Source organism: Hemiscyllium ocellatum, chromosome 46 (assembly GCF_020745735.1).
Source record: "Hemiscyllium ocellatum isolate sHemOce1 chromosome 46, sHemOce1.pat.X.cur, whole genome shotgun sequence".
NCBI lineage: Eukaryota > Metazoa > Chordata > Chondrichthyes > Orectolobiformes > Hemiscylliidae > Hemiscyllium > Hemiscyllium ocellatum.
The window spans coordinates 15,742,324-15,763,635 of NC_083446.1; the positions used below are offsets into that span (position 1 = coordinate 15,742,324).

At 42.8% G+C, this 21,312-nt stretch overlaps 1 long non-coding RNA gene across 2 annotated transcripts in view; it reads left to right on the forward strand.

Moving 5' to 3' along the window:
• LOC132836260 (uncharacterized) overlaps positions 1-21,312 on the forward strand; it is a 54,631-nt gene that overhangs the window by 12,588 nt on the left and 20,731 nt on the right. Inside the window, exons 2-3 of one of the 2 annotated variants that reach the window (XR_009647346.1) lie at positions 16,820-16,928; positions 17,473-18,911. This is a non-coding gene — a long non-coding RNA (uncharacterized LOC132836260). The remainder of the gene's footprint in view (positions 1-16,819; positions 16,929-17,472; positions 18,912-21,312) is intronic. The other variant, XR_009647347.1, reaches the window with a different exon arrangement.

Genomic DNA, 21,312 nt, shown 5'->3' on the forward strand with positions numbered 1-21,312 from the left:
ACGTCGATTCTCCTGCTCCTCAGATGCTTAAATATACTCAGCTTTAAGTAACCACTTCTGGGTTTAATCACGACGCTTGTGGTATGAGACAAACACTAATTGCTTATTCTAAGGTTATCTAGTTTATTATATCTCTATCTCTCTTTGAAGCACTATACTGCACAGCCATCCTATTTCAACCACTTCACAAGACTACTCAAGGTAAAACTGAAACCTAAAGTCTCCCTTTCTCGGCAATGGGTGTTTCCCTTAAGCGTATTTTTTTTACAAAAATACTTTTTTTTAGAAAAATTTCTGAAAGTCTCTATCAAATCTTAAGGCCCCATTATTTTCCTTGCTGGATCACAAAACAATCTAAGAAAAGTCCTTAGTTGGTAGGATTAGGGAAAACCCAAAGGCTTTCTATAGGTATGTCAGGGATAAAAGGATGACTAGGGTAGGTATCGGTCCAATCAAGGATAGTAGTGGGAAGTTGTGCCAGTAGCAGTGGTGGACTCTCCCTCTTTATGGTCTTTTAAGCGGGCATTGGATAAGCATATGGAGATTATTGGGCTAGTGTAGGTTAGGTAGGCTTCGGTCGGCGCAACATCGAGGGTCGAAGGGTCTGTACTGTGCTGTATTTTTCTATGTTCTATGTTCTATGAACAAAGAACCCACTAGTGATGCACACAAGTGCATTCAGGCTACAGTCAGGCGTCAAAATACTATTTTGAAGTAAATCACCGTGGCTACAATATATTAGAGTCATAGAGATGTACAGCATGGTAACAGACCCTTTGGTCCAACTAGTCCGTGCTGACCAGATATCCCAACCTAATTTAGTCCCATTTGACAGTACTTAGCCCATCTCTCTCTAAACCCTTTCCATTCATATACCCGTCCAGATACCTTTTAAATGTTACAATTGTACCAGCCTGCACCATTTCATCTGAGCTCATTCCATACACGTATTACCCTCTGCGTGAAAAAGTTGCCCCTTAAGTCTCTATTATATCTTTCCCCTCTCATCCTAAACCTATGACCTCCAGCTTTGGACTTCCCCACACCAGGGAAAAGACTATTTATCTTATCCATTCCCCTCATGATTTTATAAACCTCTGAGGTCAGCCCTCAGCCTTCAACACTCCAGGGAAAACAGCCCCAGCCTATTCAACCTCTCCCTTTAGCCAAATCCTCCAACTCTGGCGACATCCTTGTAAATCTTTTCTGAATCCTTTCAAGTTTCACAACATCCTTCGAATAGGAAGGAGACCAGAACTGAATGTTATATTACAAACGTGGTCTAACCAACATCCTGTACAGCTGCAACATGACCTCCCAACGCCTGTACTCAATGCTCTGACCAATACCAAAGGCCTTCTTCACTATCCTATCTACCTGTGACTCTACTTTCAAGGAGCTATGAACCTGCACTCCAAGAATTCTTTGTTCAGCAACACTTCCTAGGACCTTACCATTAAGTGCATAAGTCCTGCTCTGATTTGCTTTCCCAAAATGCAGCACCTCGCATTTATCTAAATTCAACTCCATATGCCACTCCTCAACCCATTGGCCCATCTGATCAAGATCCCATTGTAATCTGAGGTAACCTTCTTCGCTGTCCACCACACCTCCAATTGTGGTGTCATCTGTAAACTTACTAACTACACCTCCTATGTTCATTTATAGAAATGTCAAAAAGTAGTGGACCCAGCACTGATCCTTGTGGCACTCCACTGATCACAGACCTCCAGTCTGAAAAACAACCCTCCCACCACCACCAGTCTTCTACCTTCGAGCCAGTTCTGTATCCAAATGGTGAGTTCTCTCTGCATTCCATGAGATCTAACTTTGATAACCAGTATCCCATGGGGAACCTTGTCGAACACCATACTGCAGTCCATATAGATCATGTCCACTGCTCTGCCCTCATCAATCCTCTTTGTTATTGTGAGACATGATTTCCCACTCATAAAACCAGATTTATGATCCATAATCAATCCTTGCCTTTTCAAATATGTATAAATACTGTCCCACAAAATTCCCTCCAACAACTTGCCCACCACCGATATCAGTCTCACCGGTCTATAGTCCCCTGGCTTGTCCTTGCCACCTTTCTTAAATAATGGCCAAACTCCAGTCTTCTGGCATCTCACCTGTGACAAATGATACAAATGTCTCAGCAAGGGCCCCAGCAATCACTTCCCTAGCTCCCCAAAGAGTTCCAGAGCACCTAATCAGGTCCTTGGGATTTATCCATCTTTGTGTTTGAAGATATCCAGCACTTCCTCCTCTGTAATTTTTTAAGATGTCACCATCTATTTCCCCACAATCTATATCTTCCATGTGCTTCTCCACAGAATATACTGTTGCAAAATACTCATTTAGTATCTCCTGCAGCTCCACACAAAGGCTGCTTGCTGATCTTTGAGGGCCCCTATTCGCTCCCTAGTTACCTTTTGTCCTTGATGTATTTGTAAAAACCCTTTGGATTCTCCTTAGTACTATTTGCCAAAGCTGTCTCATGTCCTGTTTTTGCCCTTCAGATTTTCCTCTTAAGTATACTTCCACTGCCTTTATATTCTTCTAAGGATTCACTTGATCTCTCCTGTCGATACCTTCTTTTTCTTAACCAAACCCTCAATTTCTCCAGTCATCAGCTTTCCGTACACCTACCAGCCTTCCCTTTCACCCAAACAAGAATATACTGTCTCTGGACTCTCGTTATCTCATTTCTAAAGGCTTCCCATTTTCCAGTCATCCATTTACCTGTGAGCATCTGCCCCCAATCAGCTTTTGAAAGTTCTTGCCTAATACTGTCAAAATTTAGAATTTCAACTGTTAGATCTGCTCTATCCTTTTCCATCAAAACTTTAAAACTAATACAATTCTGGTCGCATGCCCCAAAATGCTCCCCAACTGACACCTCAGTCACCTGCTCTGCCTTATTTCCCAAGAGTAGGTCAAGTTTTGTATCTTCTCTAGTAGATATATCCACATACTGAATCAGAAAATTTTCTTGTACACTCTCAACAAATTCCTCACACCCTCTAAACTCTTAACACTGTGGCAGTCCCAGCCCATGGGTTTGGAAAGTTAAAATCCCCGACCATAACTATTCTATTGTACTTACAGATAGCTGAAATCTCCTTGCAAATTTATTTCTCATTTCCGGCTGACCATGAGGGGGTGGTCTACAATACAATCCCAATAAAGTGACCGCCCCTTTCTTATTTCTCAGTTCCACCCAAATAACTTCCCTGGATGTAGTTCCGGGAATATGTTCCCTAAGTACAGCAGTAATGCTATCCCTTATCAAAAACGTCACTCCCCCTCCTCTCTTGCCTCCCTTTATGTCTTTCCTATAATATTTATACCCTGGGACATTAAACTGCCAGTCCTGTCCATTCTTGAGCCACGTTTCTAAAATTACAAAGATATTCCAAACCCATGTTCCTAACCATACCCTGAATTAATCTGCCTTCCCTGTTCCTCCTCTTGCATTGAAGTAAATGCAGTTTAATTTATCAGTCCTATCTTTTTCTCTGCTTTGTCCCTGCCTGCCCTGACTGTTTGACTCGCTTCTTTTCTCAACTGTATCAGTGTCAGATTGATCTCTTTCCTCACTATCTCCCTGAGTCCTGTCTCCCTCTTAGTTTCAATCCTCCTGAGCAGCTCCAGCAAATCTCCCTGCCAGGATATTTGTCCTCTTCCAATTCAGGTGCAATCCATCTTTCTTGTACAGGTTACTTCTACCCCAGAAGGGGTTCCAATAATCCAAAAATGTCAATACTTCTCCCATACACCAGCTCCTCAGCCACCCGTTCATCTGCTCTATTCTCCTATTCCTACCCTCACTAGCTCGTAGCACTGGGAGTAATCCAGATATTACTACCATCAAGGACCTTTTTTTTTAAAAAAATTCCTGCTGAACTTTCTGTATTCTCCCTTCAGGATCTCAACCTTTTCCCTTCTATTTCATTGGTACCAATGTGTACAATGACCTCCTGCTGGTCCCTCTCTACTTTATGCACCCTTTTTGTGATATCCTTGATCCTGGCACCAGGGAGGCAACACACCATTTTGATTTTTTGCTGCTGGCCGCAGCAACATCTGACTGTGCCTCTGACTAGAGAGTCCCCAATCACAATTTATTGCTTGAAACCTGAGGTACCCCTCATTACATTAGAGCCTGTCTTGATAACAGAAACGTGGCTGCTTGTGCTACATTCCCCTGAAAGTCGATCACCACCTACATTTTCCAAAACAGCATACTTGTTTGAAATGGGAACAACCACAGAAGACTCCTTTACTACCTGCCTGTCCCTCCTACCTTTCTTAGAGTTAACCCATCTACCTGACTGTATCTGTGGCTTTTCTCCCTTTCTAAAACTGCCATCCATCACACCCCCTAGCTCTTGTAAATTCCTCATTGCCTGTAACTGTTGCTCCAACCAAACCATTCGATCTGACATGATTTGCAACCAATGGCATTTATTGTAGATATAATCCTCAGTAATCCGTAAACTCTCTCAAAGCTCCCACATCCGACAAGAAGGGTAATCCAAGGTGGAGGACAGGAAAAATTTCTGGCTGTAAGAGCTGCTCCTTTTCTTGAGGTATTTTAGGTGTTGCAGATGATTTCCTCGAATTCCAGGAGCAGCAATTACTGTTTTATATGCTGTTGCATTGTTTTGGAACTTTGGAAAAAAAAGTCAAAACAACAGCAGTTTAAAAGGGAGAAGAACAGGCAAAGGAAGCACATGGTGAGGTCATTGCAGGGAGGAGAGAGAGAGAGAGAGAGAAAACCTGCACAGTTACTGCCTTTCCTGTTTGAATTTGTGTGTTGCTGGACATCGGAGTGCATCTGGGAAAATTAACAACAGTGAAATTCACAACTAATCTTGGAGGAACTGTTGGGCAAAGTTCACAGCACAGAATCAGATAAATTAATTGTTGCTTTAAGTCTGTCCAAGAGAAAGGCTGTAGTAGTGAGTATAGTGAATTCTTTTTTGATTATATGTTTTTGGAGATAAGTCTCTTGATTAAATTTAAAATATAAGCCATAGCTATTAATTTAACCTGGGGCAGTGTTTGTAGAGGAATAAGACGGTGTTATTTTCTGGGTCTGTAGATTGTGAAGGAGCAAAAATGGTCTTTGCAATCATATGTACTTCATGTCAGATGTGGGAGCTTAAAGAGAGTTTAAGGGATTATATCTGCCATAAATGCTGTTGGATGCGAATCTTATCATATCAAGTGGATCGGTTGGAGAGACAGATAGCGATGAGGGATTTGCAACAGCCACAGTATGTGATGGATGGCAGTCATAGGAAGGGGGGAAAGTCTCAGATACAGTCACATAGATGGGTTAACTCCAGGAAGGGTGAGAGAGGTCAGCACCTAGGGCAGTAGTCTTTTGTGGATATACCCATTTCAAACAGGTATGTTGCTTTGGAAAATGTAGGGGGTGATGGATTCTCAGGGGAACGTAGCACGAACAGCCAACTTTCTGTATTGAGACTGGCTCTAATGCAACAAGGGTTACGTCTGCTTCCAAGAGATCAATTGTGTTAGGGGATTCTGTAGTCAGAGGTACAGACAGACGTTTCTGTGGCCAGCAGAGAAAAGCAGGATGGTGTGTTGTTTCCCTGGTGCCAGGATCAAGGATGTCTCCGAGAGGGTGCAGAATGTTCTCATGGGGGAGAGGGGCCAGCAGGGCGTCATTGTCCACATTGGAACCAACGATATAGGAAGGGAAAAGGTTGAGATTCTGAAGGGAGATTACAGAGAGTTGGGCAGAATTTTAAAAAGGAGGTCATCAAGGGTAGTAATATCTGGATTACTCCCAGTGCTACGAGCTAGTGAGGGCAGGAATAGGAGGATAGAGCAGATGAATGCATGGCTGAGGAGCTGGTGTATGGGAGAAGGATTCACATTTTTGGATCATTGGAATCTCTTTTGGGGTAGAAATGACCTGTACAAGAAGGATGGATTGCACCTAAATTGGAAGGAGATGAATATACTGGCAGGGAAATTTGCTAGAACTGCTTGGGAGGAGTTAAACTAGTAAGGTGAGGAGGTGGGACCCAGCGAGATAGCGAGGAAAGAAATCGATCTGAGACTGGGTACAGCTGAGAACAGAAGTGAGTCAAACAGTCAGGGCAGGCAGGGACAAGGTAGGACTAATAAATTAAACTGCATTCATTTCAATGCAAGGAGCCTAACAGGGAAGGCAGATGAACTCAGGGCATGGTTCGGAACATGGGACTGGGATATCATAGCAATTACAGAAACATGGCTCAGGGATGGGCAGGACTGGCAGCTTAATGTTCCAGGATACAAATGCTACAAGAAGGATAGAAAGGGAGGCAAGAGAGGAGAGGGAGTGGCACTTTTGATAAGGGATAGCATTTCAGTTGAGCTGAGGGAGGATATTCCCGGAAATACATCCCGGGACGTTATTTGGGTGGAACTGAGAAATAAGAAAGGGATGATCACCTTATTGGGATTGTATTATAGACCCCCCAAAAGTCAGAGGGAAATTGAGAAACAAACTTGTAAGGAGATCTCAGCTATCTGTAAGAATAATAGGGTAGTTATGGTAGGGGATTTTAACTTTCCAAACATCGACTGGGACTGCCATAGTGTTAAAGGTTTAGATGAAGAGGAATTTGTTAAGTGTGCACAAGACAATTTTCTGATTCAGTATGTGGATGTACCTACAAAACCTGACCCACTCTTGGGAAATAAGGCAGGGCAGGTGACTGAGGTGTCAGTGGGGGAGCACTTTGGGGCCAGCGACCATAATTCTATTCGTTTTAAAATAGTGATGGAAAAGGACAGACCAGATCTAAAAGTTGAAGTTCTAAATTGAAGAAAGGCCAATTTTGACGGTATTAGGCAAGGACTTTCGAAAGTTGATTGGAGGCAGATGTTCACAGTTAAAGGGATGGCTGGAAAATGGGAAGCCTTCAGAAATGAGATAACAAGAATCCAGAGAAAGTATATTCCTGTTAGGGTGAAAGGGAAGATTGGTAAGTATAGGAATGCTGGATGACTAAAGAAATTAAGGGTTTGGTTAAGAAAAAGAAGGAAGCATATGTCAGGTATAGACAGGATAGATCAAGTAATCCTTAGAAGAGTATACAGAAAGTAGGAGATTCCAAAGGGTTTTTACAAATATATTACGGACAAACGGGTAACTACAGAGAGAATAGGACCCCTCAAAGATCAGCAAGGCGGCCTTTGTGTGGAGCCACAGAAAATGGGGGAGATACGAAATGAATATTTTGCATCAGTATTTACTGTGGAAAAGGATATGGAAGATATAGACTGTAGGGAAGTAGATGGTGACATCTTGCAAAATGTCCAGATTACAGAGGAGGAAGTGCAGGATGTCTTGAAATGGTTAAAGGTGGATAAATCCCCAGGACCTGATCAGGTGTTCCTGAGAACTCTGCGGGAAGATAGAGAAGTGATTGCTGGGCCTCTTGCTGAGATATTTGCATCATCAATAGTCACAGGTGATGCCGGAAGACTGGAGGTTGGCAACCGTGGTGCCACTGTTTATGAAGGGCGGTAAAGACAAGCCAGGGAACTATAGACGGGTGAGCCTGACTTCGGTGGTGGGCAAGTTGTTGGAGGGAATCCTGAGGGACTGGATGTACATGTATTTGGAAAGGCAAGGACTGATTTGAGATAGTCAACTGGGCTTTGTGCGTGGGAAATCATGTCTCATAAACTTGATTGAGTTTTTTGAAGAAGTAACAAAGACGATTGATGAGGGCAGAGCAGTAGATGTGATCTGTATGGACTTCAGTAAGGCATTCGACAAGGTTCCCCATGGGAGACTGATTAGCAAGGTTAGATCTCATGGAATAAAGGGAGAACTAGCCATTTGGATACAGAACTGGCTCAAAGGTAGAAGACAGAGGGTGGTGGTGGAGGGTTGTTTTTCAGATTGGAGGTCTGTGACCAGTGGAGTGCCACAAGGATCGGTGCTGGGCCCTCTACTTTTTGTCATATACATAAATGATTTTGATGCGAGCATAAGAGGTACAGTTAGAAGTTTGCAGATGACACCAAAATTGGAGGTGTAGTGGACAGCAAAGAGGATTATCTCAGATTACAACAGAATCTTGACCAGATGGGCCAATGGGCTGAGAAGTGGCAGATGGAGTTTAATTCAGGTAAATGCGAGGACCTGCATTTTGGGAAAGCAAATCTTAGCAGGACTTATACACTTAATGGTAAGGTCCTAGGGAGTGTTGCTGAACAAAGAGACCTTAGAGTGCAGGTTCATTGCTCCTTGAAAGTGGAATCACAGGTAGATAGGCTAGTAAAGAAGGCATTTGGTATGCTTTCCTTTATTGGTCAGAGTATTGAGTACAGGAGTTGGGAGGTCATGTTGCGGCTGTACAGGACATTGGTTAGGCCATTGTTGGAATATTGCATGCAATTCTGGTCTTCCTATCGGAAAGGTGTGGTGAAACTTGAAAGGGTTCAGAAAAGATTTTCAAGGATGTTGCCAGGGTTGGAGGGTCTGAGCTCCAAGGAGAAGCTGAATGGCTGGGGCTGTTTTCCCTGGAGCATCGGAGGCTGGGGGGGGGGGGTGAGCTTATAGAGGTTTTTAAAATTATGAGGGGCATGGATAGGATAAATAGGCAAAGTCTTTTCCCTGGGGTCGGGAAGTCCAGAACGAGAGGGCATAGGTTTAAGGTGAGAGGGGAAAGATATGACAGAGACCTAAGGGCCAACTTTTTCATGCAGAGGGTGGTATGTGTATGGGATGAGCTGCCAGAGGTGGAGGCTGGTACAATTGCAACATTTAAGAGGCATTTGGATGGGTATATGAATAGAAAGGGTTTGGAGGGATATGGGCCGGGTGCTGACAGGTGGGACTAGATTGGGTTGGGATATCTGGTCGGCATGGACCAAAGGGTCTGTTTCCATGCTGTACATCTCTATGACTCTAAGAGCATATCACTCTACTAAAGGCCATTTTGCTCCTTCTAATCTACAGACTCAGAAAATAGCACTGTCTTATTGCTGTACAAAACACAGCTCCAGGCTAACCTAATACTGATGGCTTATATTTTTTTAAATTTAATCAAGAGGTAGATCCCAATAAAAACATATAATCAAGAAATAACCCATTCTACAAACAATTGTAGATTTACAGCAAGGCTATACTTAAAACTATTCAGTTATGTTTGTGTGCTGTGACCTCTCCCAAACAGATTTCTCCCAGATCAGTAGTAAATTTTGCTATTTACGTTATCGTAGACACACTCCAATGTCCAGCGATTCTTGAATTCCAACAGCAAAGGCAGTAACTGCACAGATTCACTGCTGTGCCAGTTAGCAGTGGAGGTTCCATCTCTCTCTCTTCCCCTTTCTCTCTCTTCCCCCCTCTTCCCCCCTCTCTTTTCCCCCCTCTCTCTTTCCCCCCCTCTCTCTTCCCCCCTCTCTTCCTCCCCCCTTCCCCCTCTCTCTTACCCCTCTCTTCCTCCCCCCTCTTCCTCCCACTTCCCTCTCTCTTTTCCCCCCTCCCTCTTCCCCCCTCTCTCTTCCCCCCTTCCTCCCCACCTTCCCCTCTCTCTTCCCCCCTCTCTCTTTCCCCCTCTCTCTTCCTCCCCTCTTCCTCTCTCTTCCCCCTCTCTCTTTCCCCCCTCTCTCTTCCCCCCTCTCTCTTTCCCCCCTCTCTCTTCCCCCCCTCTCTTCCCCCCCTCTCTCTTCCCCCCCGTCTCTCTTCCCCCCCGTCTCTCTTCCCCCCCGTCTCTCTTCCCCCCCGTCTCTCTTCCCCCCGTCTCTCTTCCCCCCCGTCTCTCTTCCCCCCCCCCGTCTCTCTTCCCCCCGTCTCTTCTTCCCCGTCTCTTCTTCCCCCTCTCTTCCCCCCTCCCCCCTCCCCCTCTCTCTTCCCCCCTTCCCCCTCTCTCTCTTCCCCCCCCTCTCTCCCCCACACCCCCCTTCCTCCCCGCCCCTTACATATCATGTACTAACTGCCTTTGCCAGTATTCTTACAAGTTAACTAATTACTTCAGATTGTTCTGACACAGTGGTGAACCCCTCTGTTAATTAAACCAAACTCCCATAAAAGCTCACCTCGCCTCGTAATCTATTAAAATATGAGAAACAGAGATATCTCAAATTCCACAATTTAAATAAAATAACATCAATTTATTCTTTAACTCTAAAAGTAAACATTAAACAATAAACATTCACCATTCTAAGCCCCCTTTCTCTTAACTGCTTACTGCCTGCTTCCAAATTTATAACAACATACTGTTCCAATAAGACAGTTATTGAAATTACACCAACTTAATTTCAAAACCACATAGCCACTGTTATCTTTGGTGTCTTTCTTCTTCCAGCTGAAGATCTCTCTGGTTCATCTTCTTTCTTTTTTACTGCAAATATGTTTCAAATGAAAAGGTACCTTTGATGGACAGTGTTTCCTAATGTCTTGGGTACAGATGGCAGTTGCTGTCTCTCCAATTTTCAAAGTGCCTGCCTTTTTATATCCCCAACATTGGAATATCTCATTGGTTCGATGCTGGCAAAACATTAAATTCAAACTTGATTTGGTTTTAGTATCTTGCGGCATAGTATAAACTGGTTAAATTCAAATTGTTGTCAAAAAAGCAACCAAAACTCAGGTATCCATTTCACAGCCAAATGTTACATATTTTCAATTTTCCAATATGCTCTGGGACTGCCATCCGCTCATGTTCACAGGTGCTTGTAATCTCTCAGTTCGGAACAGCATTCGCTCTCCTGTAAAGGTACAATACACGCCTTCAACCTCATAACAAGATGCACAGAAAACACAGCAATTATTAACTCAGAAAGCAAACCAAAATTGCAATAAAGTAAATTAAGTCACGATGAATACGCACAAAAGGTTAATGCAAATGGTAAGATCACATGGGGTAAGGGGCAATTTATTCACTTGGATAGAGGATTGATAAATTTGCAGAAAGCAGAGAATCAGGAAAATAGGTCTTTATCTCGTAGACAACTAGTGGGGGTGCCATAGATTTGGTCATTGATGCCAGATATTTACAATCTAGTTCAATAACTTGGATACGGAATGTTGTTAACAACTTGGATAAAGTTGTTAAGCTAAATTTGCAGATGACACTCGAAGAGGTGGGAAACTAAGTTGCAATGAAGATCTATGAAATTGACAAGAGGACATGAATTGTTTAGGTGAATGAGCTAACATTTGACAGGTGAAGTTTAACGATAGATGTGATGTTATCAATTTGGGTCAGAGGAGTGAAAAAGCAATTTATTTTCTACTGTAAATGGAGAGGAAAAAGTGTGTTGGAACAGGGGGATCCATATATTAATTGTAGAAAACTGGTATTCAGATGCAGCAGTTAATAAGGAAAGCAATGGAATGTTGGCATTTGTTGCTAAAGGAATAGAGTGCAAAAGTAGGGATGTGTTACTGTAACTGCACAAGACATTAGTTAGACAGTAATGCATACAATTTTGGTGCCTTTACATGAGGAGGGATGGAGTTGCATTTGGAGGCAGTTCAGAGAAAGTTCACCAAATTGATTCCAGTGATGAGGGGTTTGTGTTTTGAAAAGAGTTTGAGCAGTTTAGGTTATACTCTCTGGAGTTTAGAAGAATGAGAGGAGACCTCATTGACGTATATAAGATGCTAAAGGGGGTTGACAGAGTTGACGTAGAAAGGATGTTTCTCTCCATATTATTAAATATCTCTCCATCCCCTCCTTAAATTTACTCTAAGTCCCAGCACCCATTATGAGGGCTGAACTGCCTTCTACTGCACCTACTTCTGTTAGAAACCACACAGTTTGCATCATATGCCATACTACCTTATTGTCATGGAGAATCACTCTCACTTCGCTTTAGGAATTCGGTTCATTGACCATGTTTTACTTAAAGATCAGGAGGCCCTGGCAGAACCCAAACTTGGATGTCAATGAGCCAGTTATTGCTGAGCAAGTGGTGCTTGAGAGCATTGTTAGTGACCCCTTCCATCAAATTGATGATCAACTGTAGACTGATGCCGCGGTAACTTACCCGACTGGATTAGTCCCGTCCTTTGTGGATGGATATACATGGGTAATTTACCTGGCTGGATTAGTCTCGCCCTCTGTGGATGGATATGCGTCATAATTTACCCAGCTGGATTAGCCTCTCCCTTTGTGGATGGATATACGTGGGTAATTTACCTGGCTGGATTAGTCCTGCCCTGTATGGATGGATATACATGGATAATTTATCTGGTTGGATTTGTCCTGCCTTTTGTGGATGGTTATACATGGGTACTTTTCCATTTTTCTAGATGGATGTCAGCATTTTGCTTCCCCAAATAGTTTTGGTGGTGGTGCACCTCAATTTGGCACACTTGTAGTCCTCTGATATACCTTCAGGTTGGTTCCTGATTTTGAGTTCTGCCTCCTGCTGTTCCTGGCATGGTCTCCAACACTCTTTATTGAACCAAAGTTGATCTCCTTGGCTTGATGATAATGTTAGAGATGGGAATATGCCAGGCCATGAGGTTACAGATTGTGGTTGAATACATGTCTCGTGCTGCTGCAGTGACTGGATGATGCCCAGTTTTGAAGCCAAGCACCACAAAAAATAAACCTGTGATTCTGAGGCTGGGAAAAGATGTTCTTCTGAGAGTTGAAAATGTATAATGATTTTTGAGTGGACTTTAAGCTCAGGTTGAGGTTCAGGTTGTATGTTTGCTCACTGAGCTGGAAGATTTGTTTTCAGATGTTTTGTTTCCATGATAGGTAACATTATCAGTGAGCCTCCGGTGAAGTGCTGGTGTATGTCCTGCTTTCTATTTATGTGTCTTGGTTTCTTAAAGAGGGCGACATTGTTTCTGCTTCTACGTATATTGACTTGGGTGGGGCAACATTGATTAGTGATGTACAAAATATATAATGAGCATGGCAGTGTGACATGATTAAATTGAGAGAACTGGATGGGAAGTGGAGGATCTCCCAGAGTATTGAGAGAATGTGTGCATCTTCTTTGCTGTGTATAAGGATATTTTATAATGAACATCAGGACTTAGAGTAACACAACAAGGAAACAGGCCCTTCAGCCCAAACTGCTCCATGCTGACCATGGTGCCCACTCAGCTAGTTCCAATTGCCCACATTTGGACAATATCCCTCTAATCCCTTTCCATCCATATACCTGTCTGAATGTTTTGTCAATGTTGCTATTGTACCTGCCTCAACCACTTTCTCTGGCAGCCCATTCTATATACACACCACTCTCTGCCTGAAGAAGTTACCCCTCAGGTCCTTTGTAAATCTTTGCCGTCTCACCTTAAACATATGCCCTCTAGTTTCCCATCCCTGGGAAAAAGGCAATATGCATTCATCCTATTTGTGTCCCTCATGATTATATATACCTCAATGAGGTCACCCTTATTCTCCTATGTTCCAAGGAATAAAGTCATATCCTGGCCAACCTCTCCCTATAACTCAGGCTGACCAGTCCTGGCAACATTCTTGTAAATATTTATTGTAGGCTTTCAGGTTTAACTATGTCTTTCCTGTAACAGGGTGACCAAAACTGTACACAATACCCCAAGTGTGAACTCACCAACAACATATACAACTGTAACATAACGTCCCAACTTCTATACTCAATGCCTCAACTGATGAAGGCAAACATGCTAAATGCATTCTTCACCACCCTGCCTACCTGTGATACTGCTTTCAAAGAACTATGTACTTGTATTCTTCGGTCCCTCTGTTCAACACCTTACCATTTATGATGTAAGTCTAACCTTGCTTTGACTTTACAAACCTCACACTTATCTGTATTGAATTGCATTTGTCAATCCTCAGCCCACTTCCCCGTCTGATCAAGATCCCTTTGTAATTTTTGATGACCTTCCTCACTATCAACGATACCGCCTTATTTTGTATCAGCTGCACTCTTACTGATCATGCCTTGAATGTTCAATCCAGATAATTTATGTAAATATCAAATAGCAAAGGTCCCATCACTGACCCCCGTGACATAGCACTAGTCACAGGCCTACAGTCCAAGAAACAACCTTCACGCATCACCCTCCGCTTCCTACCATCAAGCCAATTTTGAATCCAATTAGCTAGCTCTCCCTGGATCCCATGCGACCTAACCTTCATGTCTAGCCAGCTGTGCGGGACCTTGTCAGAGGCCTTACTAAAGTCCATATAGACAACATCCACTGCCCTATCCATGCATATCCTCTTTGTTACTTTTTCGAAAAACTCGAAAAGATTTGTGAGACATGACTTCCTGTGAACAAATCCACACTGACTATCCCTAATTACACCTTGACTATCCAAATGTTGGTTGATCCTACCCCTCAGTATCCTCTCCAACAACTTGCCTACCACTGGTATCAGGTTCACTGGCCTGGAGTTCCCTGGCTTGTCTTTGTTACCTTCCTTAAACAATGGGAACAACATTAGCCATTCTCCAGATGTAAGGAGAGAAAAGAGATAAATACCTCCCTATTTCTCCCTTTTTTTTAGCTTTGACAAAGAGTCAGTTAGACTCGAAATGTCAACTCTTTTCTCTCCTTTACAGATGCTGCCAGACCTGCTGAGATTTTCCAGCATTTTCTCTTTTGGTTTCAGATTCCAGCATCCGCAGTAATTTGCTTTTAGCCACCCTCCAGTGTTCCGGGACATCACCAGTGGCTATAAATGAAGCAAGAATCTCTGCAAGTGCCTCTGCAATTTATTCCCTAGCCTCCCACAACGTCCGAGGATGGACTTGTTCAGGCCCGGGGATTTATCCACATTAATGTGCTTTAAGACTACAAACACCTCCTATCTGATAATATGTATGCAGTCCAAATCATCCCCATTGTTTCCCTTATTTCCTTAGCATCCACAATTCTCTCAGGAAACACTGAGCAGAAATATTCATTAAAATGAATATTAAAAATGACTTAAGATGCAATATGTCCGACATTAGTGGCAGTTAGACCACCTAAGCAAAAACATCTTCCCTCACAAACTGAAGACAAGCCTTCTCCCTTCTACATTCAAAGACTGTGTAAATGCTTTTCCACATTCAGAGAGGTGAACAACTTCTCCCCAGTGAGAGTTTGCTGGTGTGTCAGAGGTCAGATGAACTTGTGAATAAATGCATATAGCAGATGAAAGGCCTGTCTTCTGTATGAGCCCACAGGGGTGTGCATACATTGGATTTCCAAGTATATATCTTTCCACACTCAGAGTAGCTAAATAGCATCTCTTCTGTGGCAGTACACTGATGTACCAGAAGGTTAGATGGAGTAGTGAATCCCTTCCCAAATACCAGGGGAAGCTTCTCTCCAGAATGAATTTCCATGTGTGTACGGAATCTGTATAATTCTGTGAAAGCCTTCCCACGTGTGGAGGACGAGAATGGCACCTCCTCAGTGCTGTGCTTCTAGTTGGTATGGAAAATTGAATCCCTTCCCACAGTTGCTGAATTTCCAGTTTCTCCATATTGTCAGTGCCTTTGGTTGTAACCTTGATCTGTCCCTCTCCACTAAGAATAGAATGCTGTTATTTGAGGCTGTGTAACTGGTTAAAGCTGTCTCCACAGTACGTTCACTGGAGCACTCTCCCTCATGCTGAGGAATTTGTTCAAGGTCTCTCCACAGTCACAGCTCTGGTGCATTCTGTGAGCTGTACATCCTGATGGTATTTATGTCACAATAATGGTTGAAAAGCCCCCACGTACACAAGGAAGATGCATATTTCTTATTCTACATTTAAAGGCCAATGATATTTGTGTGAAAAGTATCAACATGAAATGGGTGGCACGATAGCTCAGTGGTTAGCACTGCTGCCTCACAGCACCAGGGACCTGGGTTTGATTCCACCCTCAGGTCTGTGTGCAGTTTGGACATTCTCCCCATGTTTGGGTTCCTCCCACAATCCAAAGATGTGCGGGCCATGCTAGATTGCCCATAGTGTTCAGGGATGTCTAGGTTAGGGGTGTTGTTCTGGAGTAAATATAGGATAACAGCTCGGGCAAATTGTCTGGGTGGGATACTCTTTGGAGGGTCAGTGTGGACCTGTTGGGCCTAAGGGCGTGTTTCCACACTGTAGGAATTCTATGATCTATGACAATGATAGTTGCTTTGCATGTCTGGTCTCCAAATCGTCCCTTTCTAATACTCTGTAAAAGTAATCTACACAGAATTACTTGGAATTTACAGAACAGAAATAGTCCATCTGATAAACAAGCTTCTCAGTAGTTATCTACAGCTATTGATTCTGATTATAACTTGCATTTGTCTAGCTTCCTTATCAAAGACATTTCAGCTCTTTATTTCGACCACCTACTGTGGGAGTGAGTTCCCCATTTTAACTGCATGTCACCTAACCTGAGATTCTCCCACACGTGGTACACTATCTCAGCATCAATCCTGTCAAATCCATTCATCATGTCAAATATCTGATCCTAAAAGAAATCCACATTTTCTCAAGGAAATGTCACTGAGCTAATAACATTTTCTAATAAATATCAGTCTCTGTTTAGACAATCAACATTGTCTGGGTTAAAAGGACAGTTGTAAACCTTCCCCTTCTACCACATTAAAAGTAGTTTCCAAATCCCTTTCTTTTCTCCAATCCAAGTCAGAAATTCAAAGCATCCTGCTCCTGGATAAACTTGAATTTACTTGCTGTTTCCACAAATGCTGCCTTATTAATAGAGAAGGTGCAGTATTTTTCCTTTTCTATTTCAGATTTCTAGAAATCACACTCTTTTGCTTTTATTTCAATGCAAGCCAAGATGGAAACACAGACCAACTAAAGTTCAATTGAATTTGAATTAGGATGGGTGTTGGACGCAAGAGCTGTCTGAGTTGGAGCAGAGATGAAGAAAACATTGCAGGGTTTCATCCAGAGTACTTTGCAACATGGAAAGGCCCAACATATTGCAAGGTGAGACTTTAAAGGGAGCTAGATTCTTGGGAAAATTGATTCCTAAATGAACACTGATCCTACACTGTATTAGAAGAAGTATGTTGTGTTCATAAGTAGTATGTCTGTGCAGTTTTTTTTATCCAGGAACAGCAAGTAACATCCAAATCAGAATAAGTGTGTAATGAGTTGGACCGAAGGATCTGTTTCCGTGCTGTTTATCTCTATGACTTGAAGGGGAATTGGAGATAATGTTTCCTTGCACATGCTGCTCTTAGCTATCCAGGTTGTTAAGGTGACGACAGGTTCCGGTGCAAATATAGCAATCCCTCTTTGTCAATCTCCCAACCTCTCCAGGCCGAAACGTACTGGCAGGTTCCATTTCCTGATGGACATGGGCATATAGTTGCGTTTTTACTACAATCTGGCAGCTTTCATACTCCTTCTTCCACATGTCGACCCCAGCTTCATTCAGCTCAGGTTCACAATCTGGCTTTGTGTTTTTGTGGTTTCTCTCTGTGGTTTCTCTCTTTGTAATTCTCTTTCTTTCAATTCATTTCACCAGATGTTAGAAGGAGAGGATGTACAAATGGAAAATCCAAACACCACATCAGGATCTGACAGTGATGCTGGATTCCTCAGGATCTGAATATCAACAACCTTTGATAATGGAAACAGAAAGCACCATTCACCGTGGGAAGGAACCGTACACTTATCTTGTGTGTGGATGAGGCTTCAGTCCATCATCTGGATTGCCAAAACATAATTGGAGTCACACTGGGGAGAAACCATGTCAATGTTGGAGCTGTGAGAAATTATTCAGTTAGCCCTGTGAGCTGGAATGTCATTGATGCAGTCATACAGGGTGTCATCCCATTTCCCCCCCTCAGTCGAAGCAAAACATTCAGCGACACATTATCATTTTACCTCCTTTATCTTTATTCTGGGCCCTGAAGGGAGAGAGAACAATCGCCCATGTTCACAGAGATGAGTTCACGGTCTTATCTGATCTGAGTCATATTCAGCTGAATCTCTTGTTTCACAAAACTCAGAAACTTAACTCTTTCCCTACCTACTTATACCCTATACACATTCTCAAGGGGAGAGGTCATTCTGCTGCATTGAATGTGGTAAAGCATTTATTCATTCATCCACCTCCTGACACGCCAGCGGGTTCACACTGGAGAGAGGCCACTTACCTGTTCCGTGTGTGGGAAGAGATAAATGTTTTTATCGGTGATGCTGAGATATCGGCAAGTTCACTATGATGAGAGACAGTATCATTGCTCTGACTGGGGTAAGAGTTTTAAATGTTCATTTGGACTGAGGGAGCACTAGCGCATTCTCATTGAGTACTTCCCATTCCAATGTTCCCACTGCAGCAAGAGATTCAGGCGATCATACAGCATGTCGATAAATCAGCAAGTCCACACTGGGGAGAGGCCTTTCACTTGCTTGGTGTGTGGGAAGGAATTCTTCCAACATGCTGATACACTGGCAGTTGCACACTGGAGAATGACCTTTCAAATGCCTAGATTGCAGGAAGTGCTGTAAATGTTCTGAGGATCTAACTCACCATCAGCCTGTTCACACTGATGAGAGACCATTTAGGTTTGGGCGATTATCTGAGCTCTCTCTACACCAGTGGGTCCACACACTGGGGAGAGGCTGTTCACCAGCTCCTCGGATGGGGAGAGATTTTCTTGTTCGTGCAACCTTTACAGGCACCAGTGTATTTTCCAATGACTGCTGGGATTGGGTTCTGCTGCTATTGTTAATCAAATCCAAGACTGAACCATGTTGATACTGACAGTTCCAATCTGTTTTGATGATTTTAATCATCTCCAGCCTAGCTCCAGCTGTTAGAATTCTGGCTAAGTGTCAAATCTGTCTAAGTCTGTTAAACCTTTCTGCAATCGCCAAGACAAGGTGGTTCATTGAAATAACCTCTCTGTTTCACGACAACCAGCATGTACACAGCAAGATCTCACAAACGTCAGTGAGGTAAGTAACCATTTAACCAAGTTTTTTTTTGGTGGTGTTATTTAGAGCAGTAAAGTTAGTCCCAGTACAGACAGGAGAACTTCCCTGAGGACAGTGTATGGAATTGTTGAGGTCTTCTGATCTGAAAGTAGAGCTGATTTGAGATGTTTGGTCTGCAGTGGACCTTGAAGAACTGCTCTGTGCATCTTTCCTCTTCATACACTGACTCTCAGCTGAAGCTTCAGTAAAAGAGTTCACTTTAAACATCAATCCCAATTTAATCTTTAGAGCAAATCTACAAATTAACTGCAATTAATATGGTCACCCAAGTGCTCTTTTCTTCCTTTTCCTATATTTGAAAAATAACTATCCAGCACCCATGCAATTTTAAGCAACAGACTCCATTATTTTTGCATTTTAGATTCCCACACAGCTGTATATGCTTGGAGCTGCTTTTTAAGTAGAAACCCCACAATGTGGAAACAGGCCATTCAGCTCAACAAGTCCTCACCAACCCTCTGAAGATCATCCTGCCAAGACACATCCTCCTACCCTATCCCTGAAACCCTGCATTTTCCATGGTTAACACAGCTAACCGACACATCCCTGAACATTATGGGTCATTTAGTCTGGCAAATCCACCTAACCTGCACATCTTTGCTGTGTGGGAGGAAACCAGCGCATCCAGTGGAAATGCATGCAGACATGGGGAGAATGTACAAACTCCACACAGACACTGGGACAGTGTGCAAACTCCCCACAGATGCGATAAGAACGTGCAAACTCCCCACAGATGCGATAAGAACATGCAAACTCCACACAGACAGATGCCCGAAGCTGGAATCTAACACGGGTCCCTGGCACTGTGAGGCAGCAGCGCCACCCCCATTAGCCAGTTAATCAATGAAATCTACAGCCCCATTATACCACCAGTGACACTATCTGTAGAGTTGCATTGATTTGTCTACCAAAACAGTCAATTAATTCCCAACTATACTACTGTGCAGAATAAATGAGACTTTCACCAGGCTTCTTGTAAACAAAATTTCCAAATAATTCATTTGTTATGAAAGGATAAAGCTAGTGATAGTCTCTGGTTAACATTTGAAGCATAATCTGAAAGAATAACTATGTTCTCTTTAAGACACACTCACACAATGCAAGGACACTGCAAAGATTACTTTTTTGTTTGAAACAAAAAAGCCAAAGGTCTGCCATGAAGGGACAGAATTTCATGAATCTTCATGGTCCACTTCTTGTTGATGAAGTTGAATTGCCAGCTATAGGATGAAAGATTGAAGGTGTCAGAAATACAGATATTTGGAAACATTTTCAAGTTCCTAATAACTTCCACTGAGAGACTTAAGTGAGAGAGGCTTGCAGCTTCTAGGGTTTCCTTTCTGACCACTTCGATCAGTAAAACATTGATCAAGACTAGAAAGGGTTCGTAGAAAGCCCATCAGTACCCAGAACCCACCATAGTCTTTCGAAAAACCACTTTTTCCAGGAATTAATTTCCATAAATCCCATCTCCCAAAAACATTTACTTGTCTCTGTTTCCCTCTAATAATTTATCTTTCTATGTAAAGCAGGTCAACCACAGCAGACATTTAATCTGACCTCATTCTCCAAATAAATAAAAGTCCATTACATTTTCAGCAAGTGTACAAACAGTTTCATATCTTCCGAGTTTTCACACAGATATGAATTTTATTCCCAATACTGTCCAATGTACTCGAGGGCATTCCCACCAATGCCTTGTACAATTACAATGAGATTCGCAAATCAGGGCTAGCAATCCAGTTGGCTTTCTAATTACTTGCTCTCTCTGCACACTACATTATGTGATCCAAGGACACCTAGATGCATCTGCAATGCAGCATTCTACTGCCTCCACCACTGAAGGACTAATCTGCATTTCTATATTTCATGCCAGAGTGGACATTCACAATTTTTCCTATAGTTAGACTCGATCTTACATAGAACATTACAGTGCAGTATCGGCCCTTCAGCCCGTGATTTTGTGCCAACTTGTAAAACCAATCTGAAGCCCATCTAACCTACACTACTCCATTTTCATCCATATGTCTATCTGATGAACATTTAAATGCCCTTAAATTTGGCAAGTCTACTGCTGTTGCGGACAAGCAGTTCCATGCCTCTACTGCTCTGAGTAAAGAAACTACCTTTGACATCTGACCTATATCTATCAACCCTCAATTTAATGCTATGTCCCCTCATGCTAGCTATCACCATCTGAGGAAAACTGCTCTCACTGACCACCCTATCTAAAGTCTGATTATCTTATATATCTCAATTAAGTCACCTCTTAACCTTCTCCCTTATGAAAACAGCCTCGAGTCCCTCAGTCTTTCGTCATAAGACCTTCCCTCCATACCAAGCAAAGTCCTGGTAAATCTTC